The 17,996-nt window shown below is 45.2% G+C and overlaps 1 long non-coding RNA gene across 1 annotated transcript; it reads right to left on the reverse strand.

Moving 5' to 3' along the window:
* Window positions 1–1,800: 1,800 nt before the first annotated feature.
* Window positions 1,801–10,507, reverse strand: LOC148135972 (uncharacterized). Its single transcript, XR_015754909.1, has 4 exons — window positions 10,433–10,507; window positions 6,199–6,317; window positions 4,987–5,178; window positions 1,801–2,378 (listed from the first exon to the last, which is right to left on the reverse strand). It is a non-coding gene; the product is annotated as an uncharacterized LOC148135972 (long non-coding RNA).
* Window positions 10,508–17,996: the final 7,489 nt, after the last annotated feature.

Consider the following 17,996-nt stretch of genomic DNA (forward strand, 5'->3'; position numbering starts at 1 on the left):
CACCTGCAGAGACATCGGTGCATTCCCACTGGGGAGAGGCCATTCACCTGCTCAGTGTGTGGTAAAGGATACACTAGGTCCTCTGAAATGCTGAAAGACCGAGCTCACTCTGGGGAAAGGCCATTCACTTTCTCACAGTGTGGGGAGACATTCACTCAAATGCACTACCTGCAGTGACCCCAGAGAGCTCACTCTGGGGAAAGGCCATTCACTTGCTCCCAGCGTGTGGGGAGAGATTCACTCAAATGCATCACCCCCCGAGACACCACTGAGCCCACACGGGACAGGCCATTCAGATGATCAGTGTGTGAGAGGGGATTCAGTGATTCATCCCACCCCCTGAGATCCCAGCGAGCCCACACAGGGGAGAGGCCATTCAGATGCTCAGTGAGGAAGAGAGGATTCAATTATTCATCCTGTCCCCTGAGACCCCAGCGCGTTCACACTGGGTAGGATCGTCACTGCGTGACAAGGGATTTGCTGAGTCTTCAACACGACTGAGAGCCCAGTGAGTGGACACAGGGAAGTGGTCATCCACCTGCTCCGTGTGGGGTAGAGTTCACACATCACTGCAGGACTCTGATTCTGATGTTACTGTCCATCAGAGTCAGGACTGGACTGTGTTCATGATGACACTGTTGGAGTATTGATGTTGTGGTTGTTAATCACATTAACTGGGCTGGAGTTGACTGAATTTATATTGCCACTTTCTGAACTTTGAGATGTCTATCTGGGCAGTGAGTCTCCACAAACAGCAATGTGACAATGAGAAGGGGCCATCTATTTTGATTTAAATTGTGATTGTAGCACTGCTGCTTCACAACATCAGGTATAAGGTCGGAGTCCAGCGTTGGCCAACGGCCTGTGTGGAGTTCCCACATTCTCCCCATGATAGTGTGGGTCCCCTCCCGGTGCCCTGGTTTCCTCCCACAGACTAAAGATGTGCAGGTTAGGTGGATCGGTCGTGCTAAATTGCCCATAGTGTCGAGGATTGTGTAGACTAGTGGATCAGCCATGGGAAATGCAGTGTTACTCTGGATTGCTCTGGGTGGGATGCTCTTCGGATGGTTGGTGGGATTTGATGGGCCAATGCTCTCCTTCCACACTGTAGGGATTCTACTCTATGATTGAGGATAAAGGCTACACAGCAGGGTGTCCTTGGAGAAGGAGCATGTGGTGTGTATCAGTGCTCTTGATGCCTTTAGATAGAGGTGGGCACCCCTTTATCTCCAGCGCTGCCCCCTCACCCCCAACTCTACTTTGATTACGTCCTTTCCCACTCTGCCACTTGTAGTGGTTTGCTTTGCCCATAATGGGCTTTGTTTATAAATATTCAATTGGTTATTCAGGTGGTTTACTGCTATAATGGCGAAATGATGATTTTGATGGTGGGAAGGTTGCTGTGATAACACTTCTGGGTCGGAGAAATGGGGAAAAAAGAAAACTCCACAGCTCACACAACGAGAACTGAAAAGCAGTTAAATCAAACCAAAGGTTCCGACGGGGGGGAGAATATCTCCTGGAGTTTGAGTAACTGGAAAGTGATGGTGTCCGGGAGTCGTCGGGATTTTGTTTTATACGGCGTTGAAATTATAAAACTGTTATATTCAGATCGTTTTGTTTCTTTTCTTTTTGTTTCATTTATCGTGGAATAAACTCGTACATGTTTTAAAACCAAATTTACAAACTTTGCATTAAAGACAAATGTTAAACAAAATCCATCAAACCATCCCTCACTGAAAACTGATGTGGAAGTGCAATCTCCTGGAGAGTCCCTGTCCTGCCTACTCCTTCCTACCCGGGTTCCATGGTTACATACAGACCTGGGAGATAGGGGCAGGAGGGGGGCTTTCGGCTTTTCAATCCTGCGCCACCATTCAATGGGAAACAGCTGACCATCCAGCTCAGTCTCCTGTTCCTGCTGTGCTCCAATCCCCTTTGATGCCTTTACCTTTAAGAACTATATCTAAGTCCTCCTTTAGCTTCATTGCCTTTTGTTCCAGTGCCGTTGCGGTGTTACTGTGTGGGTGTAGGCAGGGGTAATGTGATGCATGCACTCATCATCCATCATCATCCTGCAGTAACAATCAGGTTTCAGTAAATAGAGATAGAAACCATTTCCAGGATATGGGCATCACTGGCTCAGCCAGCATTTATTCCCCATCTCTAGTTACCCTTGACAAGATGGTAGTGAGCTGCTGTCTCGAACCATTTGCAGTTCATTTGGTGCAGATAGACCGACAATGCTGTGAGGGAGAGTGTTGCAGGATTTTGGCCGATTGACTCTCAGTCTTTGGTTCGTCAAATGCTGGTTAACTTAATCACGATCTGCACATGATTTTGAGATTTCAGTCTGTGAATCTTCACAATCTAGCACCCTATATAAAGGAATATGTACAGGTTAGAAATTCAGAACAGGCAATTTTAGTTTCTCTGGAATATCTTTTTCCCAGTCTTTCCCTAAAGCTGTAACCCTGCAGCCCACTTACTCTCTCCCTCCATTCTGACTCTGCTACCCCCTAATGTACACCCTCCCCATTCTCATGGAGTTGCTGATAAACAGATCCATGCCACCACTTCCCGTCCCTGGTTAGATGCTGCACCCTTTCTGGGTTCACTTCCTTTCCCTTCAGTTGCTGCAAGTCAATAATGTAACAGCAGAATGAAACAAAAGGAAACAGACAGGGAGGTGGCAGATCCTGGACAGAAGAGGAACCTTCAGTCTGGGAGAATGGGTTAGATCCTCCTTGGTTTCCCATTGGTCGATTCCCAGCATTATGACGCATTGGGGATGGAACTTGGTCCCACGTGGGTGTGGTGACACCTTAATTCCCCGGCAGATCAATACTAAAAGCTGATATGTTACTCCTCCAGCCAATCACAGTGTGAAGTACTTTCCGCTAGGTACCCCAAAGCACATGCTCCAAAGCCCACCCACATTCTGTACATGGACAGTGCCGGGTTTCCCCACTCACGTGTGGTCCCTGCCTCAGGGATTGTGGGAGTTGTAGTCCCCAGGAAGCTACTTGAGCCCTGTCTCTGGAAAGTGAATGAAAAGTGTGGGCTGGAGGGTGTTGTCTATCAAATCCCCATTCACAGACACAGGACATATGGGCTGTCATTGGGTTTCACTGAGACATTCGTTTCCACGACCTGATTTCTGACGTGAGGAATATAGATTCAGCAAATTGGGTGATAGAGAGGTTAATAAGGAGGAGCAGAGTTTAAGCAGAGGTAGCTGAGTGGTTAGCACTGCTGCCTCACAGCGTTAGCGATCTGGGTTTGATTCCAGCCTTAGGCGACTGTGTGGAGTTTACACATTCCCCCCCATGTCTGTACGAGTTTCCAACCGTGCTCCAGTTTCCTCCCATAGACCAAATATGTGCAGATTAGGTGGATTGCCCATGTTAAATTGCCCAGTTTCCATGCATGTGCTGTTTAGGCAATTAGCCACGGGAAATGCAGGGTTACAGGGAATGGGTGGGTCTGAATGGGAGGCTCATCATAGGGTTGGTGTGGACTCTGCACTATAAGAACTCTATTGTATTCTCATGAAGGAGAATGTACCTAACTCAATGTGTTGTGAATCTGTGGAATTCCCTATTCAAAATGCGGTGGATGCCAGAACAATGAGCAAATTTAATGAAGAGATACAGATTTTTAATTTTCAATGAGTTGAAGGGTGAGATAGAGCAGGCGGGAAAATCCAGCTGAGACCGAGGTGAGCTCAGTCATCATGGTATTAAATGGTGGAGCTGGTTCAAAGGGCTGCATTCCCTCTCCTGTGCCCAGTGCCTATCTTCTTACGTTAATAACTGGAAAGCTGAATCCAAAAATCACCACCTTCGCCAAAGGAGATTTTCGGGAAAAGTAGGATAGTCAGGGGGATTAGCATTTCAAACTTAGAAGATGAGGAAGCGTGTAGGAGATAATGATTTTGCAATTTTAAACTGAGGGGAGACAGTGATTTATGGTTTTTGATTGTGTAGTAAATTCACACCGTCCAGAATACTCTGTTGTGAATATCTATCCTGTACTTTATTACAAAGCCAAGGTCTTTGACAATGAAAACCAAAACACCCAGGTAACATCATCTCACCTCGTAATCTGATAAAAGACTTGTGATAAGTATGGTCAAATTTAGAATACAGTTGGAAAGCGGGAAGATTAAATCCAATACAGATTCTGTGCTTAAACAAAGGAGACTACAATAAGATGAGACAGGAGTTGGCTAATGTAGACTGGTATCAAAGACTTTAAGGTGGGACAGTTGACGGACAGTGGAGAAATATCAAAGAATTTTTTCAAACTGCTCAGCAAAAGTATATATTAGTGAAAAGGAAGGACTGTAGGAAAAGGAGTAATCTGCCATTGATGGCTAAGGAAATAAGGGAGTCTATGAAATTGAAATAGAAAGCATACAAATTGGCAAAGACCAAGGAGAAACTAGGAGATGAGAAAAACTTTAAAGATCAACAGAAAGCTAGATGGGATTGGGGGAGAAAAGTGATGAGTAGCTATCCCCAGGGACAGAATAGCAATTTACACTGCTAGAGGGGAACCTATTGTGTGGGGAACATATGGCCTCTGTAATTGTTGAAGCACTTAACCGTTACCATAGAGATAATCCTGATCAAGTTAAAAATCACAGCACACTCCAAAAGCTTGTACTTCTAAATAAACCTGTTGGACTATAACCTGGTGATGTGTGGTTTTTAACTTTGTCCACTCCGTTCCAACACCGGCTCTTTCACATCAGAATCCTGACAGACAGCCCCACTGAAACTGAAGCGCCTGTCAGATACCTGACTGAGCCACAGGGGCGTGGGGGAGGGGTTTTGTGGTTTAACCAATCAGTGCTGGGCTGAACTCAACTTTTAAACTGCCATTGCCGTGGAGATAATACTGAGAGACAGCGTCCATTCAAAACCACAAACCACAAAGGTATAAGAATGGGAGCGGCACATCGGACAGGCGATGTATTACCTGATGCTGCCTGGAGGTGTTCTGCATGTACACTATCCAGGTAACTGCCATGTCTCATTAATAAAGACTCAAAGAAGACCTCTCAGAGTTCTGTGCCCAGTTATTCCTATCCAGCAGGGTTCAGGAAGTCTTCACAGCAGTCAGTCTTCACAGTGGAGAACACGAAGAACATGCCAGTAAATGATAAGGAAACTGAGGAAGGTGAGGAACAAGAAACAACCATTATCACGAAAGTGTTAGAGCTGGGCAAGTTAATGGAGCTAAAGGTAGACAAGACTCGTCGCTCAGATGGAATACATCCCAGGTTGCTACCAGAGATAGCGGGAGAAATAGTAAATATACTTAGAGTCAGAGTCCTACAGCAGAGACAGGCCTTTGGCCCAAACTGGCCAATACTGACTAGAATGTCCATCCACGCTAACCCCATTTCCCTGCACTTGACCCATCTGCTTCTGACCCTTTCCTATCCATGTATTTGTCCAAATGTCTTTTACATGTTGTTAATGTACCCACCTCAAGCACTTCCACTGGCAGCTCAGTCCATATACATACCACCCTCTGTGTAAAACATGTGCCCCTCAGGTTCCCTTTCATAATTTCTCCTCTAACCTTAAACTGATGCCCTCCACTCCTTGATTCCCTGGGAAAAAGACTGAATGCATTCACCTTACCCAGGCCTCTCATGGTCTTATACACTTCCAGAAAACATTCCCCCTCTGTTTCCTCTGCTCTAAACAAAAAAAAAATCCTCGCTTGTCCAACCTCTCCCTTTAACTCAGACCCCTGAGCCCTGGCAAAAATTCTTGTAAATTTCTTCTGCACTTTTTCCAGTTTAATAACTGAAACCTACACTGCACTCATCACATTTCCAGTGTTTCCCCACGGCGCTGGAACTGACGTGACAACGCCAATGGATTACAAGCCACGATCGATAATCAACTCCTTTACAACAATCCCGTTTTCATAGCATTTTCCATACTGCAGGCATCCTTGTGTGTTTCTGGTTGCATGATTAATTAAAACTTTGTCCTCATACAAAACAAATCTGTAGCTTAATCGTTCCTGGGAAATGTGCGATGTTTTTTTCAGACTTTTAACAACAAATGAACTCTTTCTCCACAGTCACCACGCTAACATGGACTTGGCTGTGTCTCAGTACTTTTTCCAGACACACTGACATTTGAAATATTCGCCCATGGACAGAATACACACCTTTCCTTCCACATGAAAAGGCCAAATGATATTCAGATCGGCACGGATCAAGTAACTATCAAAACTGAACAGGAAGTTCAATTTGAATTTCTCATCCACAAATCCGCCCTTTCAGAACCCTACAACTGAGAAGACAAGTCACCACCGTTAACACAGGATGGAAATTCATAAGACAGTGATAGTATTAAATTGTAGTTTCTTTGTTCCCCCAAAGCTTTAAATCTCAGTCTCACAATTGCTCTCTTCTGTGAACTGAAATCCAAACCAATCTCCTCACCATTTTTCCTCCACACCCAGTTCTCAGACACTCTCTCTTCTCTTTGAAATCAGCTTCCTAGCTCCTGCCTGCAGACTAAGAACCAAAAAAAGGTTTCCTCCCACAATCCAAAGATGTGCAGGTCAGATGAATTGGCCATGCTAAATTGCCCATAGCGTTAGGTATATTAGTCAGAGGGAAATGGGTCTGGGTGGGTTACTCTTCCGACGGTCGGTGTGGACTGGTTGGGCTGAAGGGCCTGTTTCCACACTGTAGGAAATCTAATCTAATCAAATCAATGAGTCTGACTCGGAGCCTCCTGGATGTTGGTGAATCCTCCCCCCATCTCCCAGGCTTCCTTCCTGGTCAGAACCAAACTGATTTTTTTGGCCCAATCTGGAACATTTTATTTATTTCCCCCCACACGGACCCTCTGATGAGAACCATCTTGCAAACACTGACCAAATCATATCTGATTGAACTAAGATGAACCAAATTAGAACTTTAATTGCAGGCCCATCTGTGTTGTTTTCCATAACATTCCTGAATATTCACACGAGTTCTGATAACTTTCTGCAAAATGCTCCCCCCACTGATAGCCGACTACTTGTCACGATATCAGGGCAGGGGCCATTTCCCTGAGTTCTGTTCCCAGAGGGAGGAAACTGCCAATGACAGATTAACCCCACACACGCACAGCCTCCCTCCTGGCCCTGACCAGCCCTGCACATACACCAACAATTGCCCAACACTGCGCCCGTGCACTGGTCTCCCCTCCTACAGCACATGCTCCAGATCACACAGAAGCTGGGTGATTGACAGCAGCCGCTGCCCAATAGGGTGGAGGGGGCAGGGCTGGAGATTGTAAACAATGAATGAATGTGGAGGACACTGGGGGATGGACAGGTCAGTGACGGACAGGAGCAGTGCAGCAGTAGGAGGGAACCCTGGACAAAGTGAGCAATGGGAGAGTCTGACAGGAGAGAAACGACAGGAAAGTTCTGCTGAGGCTCAGGCGGGGACAGCTGGGAGACAGTATGGCCTGGCGGCTTGGTCATGTTTTCCAATCACCCTTTTCAAAGATGCTGTTACTCAACTCTGAGCCCGATCCTCCTGGTTCAGAGGAAAGGACACTACCATCATTTTCTGGTGAGCTAGTGGAAAGAAGGGAAGATTTTCTCAATCTCTCTTACATGAAAACTCCATGAGCTCCTCCCACTTACTGTCTATGGTGGGGATGGAGACAGAGCAGATGGGAGCGGGGTTCTGGATATAGGGACTGCCTTTCAAATGGAACTTACCTGTGTGGGTGATATCAACAAGACTCAATACACAGTCACTAACACAAACCTGATGTACTTGAACTTTATCCAGAATATTAACAGTCATAACTGGGTGACACAGATCCCAATGTACAGAGTTAAGTCCTGGATATTAATAATGGCTTTGTGTATGAGAAATCACGTCACATGTACTTGAGTCAATTTTTTTTTGAAGTAACAAAGAGGATTCATGAGGGCAAAGCAGTGGAAACGATCTACATGGACTTCAGTAAGGCGTTCAACAAGGTTCCCCATGGGAGACAGATTAGCAAGTTTAGATCTCATGGAATAGAGAGAGCACTAGCCATTTGGATACAAAACTGGCTCAAAGGTAGAAGACAGAGGATGGTGGTGGAAGGTTGCTTTTCAGATTGGAGACCTGTGACTAGTGGGGTGTCACAAAATATCAGTGCTGGATCCACTAATTTTCATAATTTATATCAATGATATGGATGTGAATATAGGAAGTATTGTTAGTAAGACGACACCAAAATTGGAGGTGTAGTGGACAGTGAAGAGGATTACCTCAGATTATAACAGGATCTTGATCAGATGGTTGAATGTGCTGAGGACTGGCAGATGGAGTTTAATTTAGATAAATGTGAGGTGCTGCATTTTGGGAAAGCAAATATTAGCAGGATGTATACACTTAATGGTGAGGACCTTGGGAGTGCTGCTGAACAAAGAGACCTTGGAGTGCAGATTCATAGCTCCTTGAAAGTAGAGTCGCAGGTAGATAGGATAGCGAAGAAGGGGTTTAGTATGCTTTCCTTCATTGGTCAGAGTACTGAGTATCGGAGTTGGGAGGTCATATTGCGGCTGTACAGGACATTGGTTAGGTAACTCTTGGAATATTGCGTGCAATTCTGGTCTCCTTCCTATCAAAATAATATTGTGAAAGTTGAAAGTGGCCAGAATAGTATTAGAAGCACATTGCCAGGGTTGGAGGATTTGAGCTACAGGTAGAGGCTGAATACACTGTTTTCCCAGGAGCGTCAGATGCTGATAGGTGACCTTATAGAGGTTTATAAAATCAGGATGGGCATGGATAGGGAAAATACACAAGGTCTTTTCCCTACGGTGGGGAGGAGCCAGAAGGGGGAGACCGAGAGCGGAGGGTGACGGTTATTTTGTAGAGCTACAACACAACCCTGTTCCTGTTTTCTCCCCATTCCCTTCAATCCCTCTGAAGGGCTCAGAACAAGTGCACAGGCCCTGAAAGGTAGAGCTTCAGGGTGATTAAGTGCTGAAGGTTGCATTTGGGACACTGACCTTTATTGGTCTGTGCACTTATCAATAAATGGACCTAGGTTCAATTCCACTGTCCTGGATTCATGTCTGTGGCCACAGACGCGCCTGTCTCTGACATTGACTACTGCATCCCCTGTCACTACAGCTCTGCCATTCTCCTTCCTCCAGTTCTGTGCAGCGGAGCTATCTGTGGTGTCATGAACCTGGCTATTGCTGACTTCCCCTGAGAGTCCACTCCACCTGTTCCCCACTTGTAGAATCCCAAGCGGTGCACAATATCTGTTTGAGAAGGGGAATGATCACTGGGGAGTCCTGCACTTCCTTCCTGAGCCTTTTACTTGATCTGATGGCCACTCATTCCCTTTCTGCCTGTGTAACCCTAACCTGCAGTGTGACTAACTCACTAAACGTGCTGTCCATAACATTCTCATTATCGCAGATTCTCAACAGTGATTCCACTCTCAGCTCCAGGTCAGAAAAGCAGTTTCCCAGTAGTTTCAGATGGGCACTCTTCCTGCACACATAGCCATCACGGACACTGGAAGCGTCCCTTATTTCCCACATTGTATAAGAGGAGCACACCACGGGTCGGAGGGCTCCTGTCACAACGTCTCTCTAGTTTCAGCCAGATACTCCCATTCAGATAATTGAAATGAGCTAGTAACCTTCCTTCACTTCAAACATTTCCATTATAACCAAAAGCCCCGATCTTTACTTAAGCTGACATTTTACACTTTAAAAACTGTTAATAAAAACTCAGCAGGTATCGCTTACAACCTGGCAGTTCCCTTTGGGAACATGTGAATTTCTGAACGGCCTGAACTAAAATTGAAGCTGAGGTTCACCTTCTCCCTGTCTCCCCTCGCTCTGTTTATACCCAACTCCAAAACACTCATTGAGCCAAGCAGCCCTCACAGTGCAGCCCAGTCATTTTCATTGTCTGCTCATACCGACACTGCCCTCAGCCTTCTGTACTGTTCCAATGCATCTCAATGGGAACAGCATCTCATCTTTTAATTCAGCCCTTTGTAACCCCAGAGTCTACATGGACTTCAGCAGTTTCTGAATGAACAGACAGTTGTCGGAACCTGGAACATTTCACCTGAAATGGTGCTGGAATTTGACTCCACAAGGAATTTTCATGAGAAGTTTGCAGGGAATTGAAAATAAGGGGTTTACAGGTTAACATCATGAAGTGGGTGATTGGGTCTAAATCTGACAGTTCCTATAAAGAGATGAGGTGTAATTTGGATAAATCTGTGCTCCCTCTCAGGCCAATACCTCCTTCCACAGCTGCAGGGCCCAGAATTGAGCACAAACCGCAAGGGTGATCCAACATCTTTGAACATCTTTCCGCTTTTTGCTTGAAAAAAAAGATACTTTCCCACAGAGAGAACAGACACACCTTTCTCCTTCCACAGTTAAATGTCAATGGTATTCAGATCCTGATGACACTGCTGACGATAGAAAATTGGTTTTGAGATCCCTGTCTCAATTATTCTCAATTAATATCCTATAAAATGAATTCACAAAACAAAACTCACAGTCAGGGCAGGCTGAACCGTAAAGACAAATATTTCTCTTGGTATGTGTTTGATGTGTAAATGCTCCTCTTCAAAACGCCCGCCCCCACCCAGGAAGAGGACATGTCCATGCCCCAAATAAAGATGGCGGCCATAACCCAGGACCTAGCACCGCCTGAGGGCCACAGCCATTTTCCCATTTGCTGTAACCGTGGAACCAAGAGTTTCTAATTCAGGCCTAACTACCTGTACAGGGTGTAATTAAACCCTCCCAGTCTAAACTGGATCCAACTCCCCTTTCCAGTTTCCTCCTCCTGCACACACCAAGGGACATTCTAGGTCCAGTGACCCTTCCTCAGAACCGACAACAGCTGGGAAAATTAGAATCCCCACAGTGTGGTAACAGGACATTCGGCCCAACAAGTCCACACCCACCCTCTGAAGCGTTTCTCAACCAAACCCATTCCCCGACCCTATTATTCTACATTTCCCCTGACTAATGCACCTAACCTATACATCCCTGAGCACTACGGGAAATTTCGTTGGGCCAATTCACCGAACCTGCATATCTTTGGATTGCAGGAGATAGGGGTTAAAGAGTCAATAATAGGTGGGGATGGAGCCCAAAAGAGACAGTAACATTTGAAAAGACAAAGGAGTGGATAACAATCTGGCTGGGAGGGTGCAGAGCTGTTAATGGAGGGGACAGGAACCTGTGTCGGGCAGCATCTCAGTGGAGGTGCTGGAAATGGCAGCTGATGATCTACGTTCTGCTGCAAAACCGACCCCGAGCTTCCAGTTGTCTGTCACTTTAACACACGAGCCTGTTGCCTGGCCAACATCTGTCTCATGCTTACTGCAGTGTTCCAGTGAAGCTTGGTGCAAGCTGGCAGAACACTCCAGAACATACCAAAATGCTCTGTATTTCAAGGACTGCAATTTCCCCTCCCATGGGGTCAGCAATATTCTCCAGCGTATCTCCACCACTTGCCTCACCTCTGCCAGTGAACCACACCTCTCCAACTGCAGCAAGTATAGAATCCCCCAGTTCTCATCTTCCACCCAGATACAATGCGTCATCCTCTGCCATTTCCATATATTAACATAGAAATCATTGATATAAATGATGAAAAGCAGTGGACCCAGCATCAATCCTTACACCATATTGCTCATCACAGGCCTCCAATCCGAAAAGCACTACCTTCCGTCTCCAACCTTCCAGCCAATTTGTTTCCAAATAGCTGGTTCTCTTTGCATCCCATGGTGTCTAACTTGCTAAATGTGGAACCTTTTTGAATGTCTTTTTGAAGTCCAAGTTAGTGATTTATGTACAAAGCCATGCTGACTATCCCTAATCACTTCATGCCTTTCCAATTACATATAAACCTATCCTTCAGAATTCCTTCCAACAAATTGTCTGCCACAAACTTCAGACTCACCAGTGTATTGTTCCCTGGTATTTCCTCATCACCTTTCTCAAATAATGGCGCCTGTCTTGCAACACCTCACCTGTGGCTATCGGTGATAGAAATATCTCAGCGAGGGGCCCGGCAATCACTTCTCTAATTTCCCACAAAGATTTGGGGTATACCTGATCAGGTCCCACAGATTTAATCAGCATTATGTATAAGACATCCAGTACAACCTCCTCTGTAATATGGACAGTTGTCAAGTTATCACTATTTATTTCTCCAAAGTCTCTAGCTTCCATATCCTCTTTCAGTAAAAGCTGACATGAAATCCTCGAGACCCATGATGGAATGCATCCCAGGGGACTAAACGAGATGGTGAAGGGTCTATTGTACTTCCTTGCTAGAGGGATGGTTATGCTGCAGCTGTACAGGGTGCTGGTGAGGCCACACCTGGAGTACTGTGTACAGGTTTGATCGCCTTACTTCAGCAAGAATGTACTGACACTGGAGGGGGTGCAGAGGAGGGTCACTAGTTTGAGTCGGGAGTGGAGAATGTTGGTGTATGTGGAGAGATTGAATAGACTGGGATTATACTTGTTGGAATTTAGAAGAATGGGAGGTTGTATTGGAAAAACTAAAATTAAGAAGGGAATAGATAAGATAGAAGCAGGGAGGTTATTTCCACCTGGGGGGGGGGGGTCAACCTCGAGAGTATAGCGTCAAAGTAAGGGGGTATCTGATTTAGGACAGAGTTCAGGAGCAACTTCTTCAGCAAAAGGGTTATGAATCTGTGGAATTCCCTGCTGAGTGTAGCAGTTGATGTTATCAATTTGAATGTCTTTAAGGCAAAAGGTAGATTTGTGAACAGGAAAGGAATTAAGGGTTATGGTGAGAGAGCAGGAAAGTGGTGCTGAGGCCATGATAAGCTCAGCCCTGACCTTATTGAATGGCAGTGCAGGCTTGAGGGGCCAGATGGCCTACTCCTGCTCCTATTCCTTCTGTTCTTATGTTCCCACTTTCCAGCCGTCCCTTTACCTGGGGGGTTGCAAAGAAATATTGAAAGTTCTTGCCTTGTACCGTGAAAATTAACCTTTGTCCAATTTTGAACAACAACTTTTAGATCTGGTCTATTATTTTCTGAAACTATTTTAAAACTAGTAGAATTATCGTCAGAGAATTACCAAGTGTGGAAGCAGGCCATTCGGCCCATCACATCCACACTAACCCTCAGAGTCTCCTGTCTTAGCCCTGTAACGGTGCATTTCCCATGACCAATCCCCCTAGCCTGCTCATCCCTGAACACTGTAGGCAATTTCGCATGGCCAATCCACCCAACCTTCACATCCCTGAACAATATGGGCAATTCAGCCTGGATTATCCCACCCAACCTGCACATCTCTGGACTGTGGGAGGAAACCAGAGCACCCGGATGAAACCCACACAGACAACCTCAATAAGGTGATCATCCTGTTCCTATTTCCCAGTTCCACCCAAGTAAGTTCACCGGGCGAACTCCCATGAATATCCTCCCTAAACACAACAATAATGTTATCCTGAATCAAAAACACCATTCCACCTTCTCTCTTAATCCCCCTTTCTATCCTTCCTCTTACATCTATTCCCTGGAACATGAAGCTACCTGTCCTTTCCAACCTAAAACACGTTTCTGTGATACCCACTATATTCCAGTCCCATGTTCAAAACCATATCTTAAGCTCATCTGCTTTCCCTGTAAAACCACTTGCATTGAAATAATTGCAGTGGAGTGCTATCAAAAGGACAGTCTGATGGGCAGAGGGGATGGGATGGCCCTGTTGGTGAGGGATGACGTTCAGCCCTTTGCGAAGGGGGAGACACAGAGTCAGGAGATGTAGAGTCAGACTGGAGGGTGGCTAATGTTGTCCCACTTTTCAAGAAAGTTGGGAGAGAGAAAGCAAGGAATTATAGACCAGTTAGCCTGAGGTCAGTGGTGAGAAAGATGCTGGAGTCAATTATAAAAAATGAAATTATGGCTCATTTGGAAGCGGTAATAGGATTCGTCAGAGTCAGCATGGATTTACAAAGGGGAATATACTGACTTGGATTGAAAATTGGCTGGCTGACAGGAAGCAAAGAGTAGTGATAAACGCTTCCTTTCGGAATGGCAGGCAGTGACTAGTGGGGTACGACAAGGTTCGGTGCTGGGACCGCAGCTGTTTACAGTAAACATTAATAATATAGATGAACTTATTAAAAGTAATATTAGCAAATTTGCTGATGACACAAAGCTGGGTGGCAGGGTGAAATGTGAGGAGGATGTTATGAGAATACAGGTTAACTTGGATAGGCTAGGTGAGTGGACGGATGCATAGCAGATGCAGCTTAATGTGGATAAATGTATGGTTATCCACTTTGGAAGCAAGAACAGGAAGGCAGATTACTATCTAAAAGGAGTCAAGTTTGGTTAAGGGGAAGTACAACGAGATCTAGGTGTTCTTGTACATCAGTCAATGAAAGCAATCATGCAGGTACAGCAGGTAGTGAAGAAATCTCGCTGCATGCTGGCCTTCATAACAAGAGGAATTGAGTATAGGAGCAAAGAGGTCCTTCTGCAGCTGTACAGGGCCCTGGTAAGACCATACCTGGAGTATTGTGTGCAGTCTTTGTCTCCACATTTGAGGAAGAACATTGTGGCTATTGAGGGAGTGTAGGGTAGGTTCATGAGGTCAATTCCCGGAATGGCGGAATGATCATATGTTGAAAGATTGGAGCGACTGAGCTTGTATACACAAGAGTTTAAAAGAATGAGAGAGGATCTGATAGAGACCGACAAGATTATTAAAGGGTTGGACACTCTGGAGGCAGGAAGCATGGTTCCACGGATGGGTGAGTCCAGAACCAGAGGACACAGTTTAAAAATAAGGGAGAGGCCATTTAGAACAGAGTTGAGGAGAAACGTCTTCACCCAGAGAGTAGTGGACACAGGGAGTGCACTGCCCCAGAAGGCAGTGGAGGCCAAGTCTCTGGATACTTTCAAGGAAGAGATGGATAGAGCTGTTTAAGATAATGGAATCAAGTGTTACAGAGATAAGGCAGGAACAGGATAGTGATTGTGGACGATCAGCCATGATCATAATGAATGGTGGTGCTGACTCAAAGGGCAGAATGGCCTATTCCTGCACCTATTGTCTATTGTACCTTGTCAGTCCGACCTCATTCTGTGCCTTGCCCTTGCCTGTCTAACTTCTAAACTATACCAGTCTCAGACTTGCCTCCTTTCTCACTATCTCTTTAGGTTTACCCCACGCCCTCACTGGTTTAATGTCTCCCGAGTAGCACTAGCAAATCTCCCTGCTTGGATATTAGACACCTTCCAATTCAGATGTAATCCATCCTTCTTATGCACGTCAATTCTACCCCAGCAGAGATTCCAATGATCCAAAAACGTGAATCCTTCTCTCCTGTATCAGATCCTTGGCCACGCATTCATCTGCTCTACCCTGCTATTCCTACTCTCTCTAGCATGTGGCACCGGGAGTAATCCAGATATTACTACCCACAAGGACCTGCTTATTATACTCCAGGCTAATTTGCTATATTGTCTCATCAGGACATCATCCTTTTCTCTTATGTCATTGGTACCAATGTACAGCGACCTCCCACTCATCATTCTCCCCTTTCAGAATATTCTGCACCCTCGGAGCCATCCTTCACCCAGACAGTAGGGAGGCACTACCCCATTCTGATGTCTCACTGTTAGCTACAGAAACTGCAGTCTGTGCTGCAGACTAGAGAGCCCCCATCACCATCGATCGCGTGGAACCTGATATACCTCACATTACACTAGGAACTTGGCTGTCAGTGCGATATTCCCCTGAGAGTCTGTGACCCCCGATGCTTTCCAAAACATTATACTTGTTTGAGATGGAAATAACCACAGGAGACTCCTGCACTACCTGCCTTCCACTCCTCCCTTTCCGAGAGGAAACCCATCTACCTGACTGGATCGGCAGTTTTCCTAACTTTCTGAAACTGCCACCTATCACACCCCCCGGCTCCTGTAAATTCTTCATTACCTTTAGCCATCGCTCCATCTGATCCATGAAATCCTACAGGATTTGCATCCTCACTTCCTGCAGACAATCAGGATCATTGAAACTTTCCTTTATCTCCTAAATCCAACAGGAAGAGCACATCACTGTACGAATGGCCATCTCTGCACCTTAACCGTCCACAGACCCAGAAAAAGGCACATAGTCTTACAGCTTTACAAAACACTACCCTAGAATAAATTAGTACCAATATTTTATATTAAAACACTTAATCAAAGTATCATAAGATGTGTACTTAAAGAAATAAACCGCCACCCTACTGAATGTTGTAGCTTTACTAAAATAAAACAGACTAAGATTTATCTTTGAAGAGACCGAAACCCACTGAGCTGTGAGGCACAGATAAACAGCACTAAACAGAATCTTCGGTCAAATTTGTCCATGCCGACCAGATATCCAAACCTAATCTTATCCCTCTTGCCAGCGCCTGGGCCATATCCCTCTAAATCTTTTCTATTCATGTCAATGTCCAAATGCCTTTAAAATGCAATAATTGTCAGCCTCCACCACTTCTGGCAGCTTATTCCATACACGCACCACTCTCTGCGTGAAAAAGTTGCTCCTTAGTTCCCTTTTATATCTTTCCCCTCTCACCCTCAACCTCTGCTCTCGATTTCTGGACTCTCCTACTCAGAGAAACGACCTTGTCTGTTTACTCTATCCATGCTACCAATGACTTTATAAACCTCTACGGAGGTCACTCCTCAGTCTCTGATGCTCCAGGGAAAGAAAGCCCAAGCCTTTTTGCTCTCTTCCTGCAGCTCAAACCCTGGCAATATCCTTGTAAATTTGTGTTGAACCCTTTCAAGTTTAACAACATCCTTCCGATTGATGGAGAACAGAATTGCACACAATATTCCAAAAGAGGCCTGACCAATGTCCTGTACATGACCTTCCAACTTCTATACTCAATGCTCTGATCAATAAAGGAATGTATTCCAAACACTTTCTTCAATATTCTATCTACCTACAACTCTACGTTCAAGGAAATATGAACCTGCACTGCAAGATATCTTTGTTCATCAACACTATCTAGGAATTTGCCACTAAGTGTATCAGTCCTGTTAAGATTTGCTTTTCCAAAATGCAGCACGTCACATTTATCTGAATTAAACTCCATCTGCCACTTCTCGCCCATCTGAACAAAATCCTGTTGTAATCTGAGGTAACCCTTTTCGCTGTCCACTATATCTCCAATTTTGGTGTCATCTGCAAACTTACTAACTATACCTGCAATGCTCATAACTAAATCATTATATATATATATATATATATATATAACCACCACCCTGCCTTCTACATTTGAGCCAGTTCTGTATCCAAACGGCTAGTTCTCCCTGTATTCCATGAGATCTAACATTGCTAACCTGTCTTCCATGGGGAACCTTGTCGAGCGCCTTACTGAATTCCATAGATCATGTCCACCTCTCTGCCCTCATCAATCCTCTTTGATACGTCTTCAAATAACTCAATCAATTTTGTGAGACATGATTTCCCACGCACATAGTCATGCTGACTACCACTAATCAGTCCTTACTTTTCAGAATACACACGCATCTTGTTCCTCATGATTCCCTCCAACAACTTGCCTAGCATCAATGTCAGGCTCACCGGTCGATAGTTCCCTGGCTTGTCCTTACCACCTTTCTTAAATAGCGGCACAACGTTAACTAACCTCTAGTCTTTCGGCATCTCACCTGTGATAATCAATGATACAAATATCTCAGCAAGAGGCCCAGCAACCACATTCCCAGCTTCCCAGAGTTCTAGGGTTCACCTGATCAGGTGCTGGGGATTAACTAAGCTTTAAGGGTTACAAGACTCCCAGCACGTCCTCCTCTGTAAGATGGACATATTCAACATGTCGACATCTATTTCCCCACATTCTATATTGCCCATGCCCTTCGCCACAGTACACACTGATGCAAAATATTCAGTTAGTA

The sequence above is a fragment of the Chiloscyllium plagiosum genome, unplaced genomic scaffold (assembly GCF_037043375.1).
Source record: "Chiloscyllium plagiosum isolate Xiang-an unplaced genomic scaffold, Cpla_swu_hap1 HiC_scaffold_48, whole genome shotgun sequence".
In the NCBI taxonomy this organism is placed as follows: Eukaryota; Metazoa; Chordata; class Chondrichthyes; order Orectolobiformes; family Hemiscylliidae; genus Chiloscyllium; species Chiloscyllium plagiosum.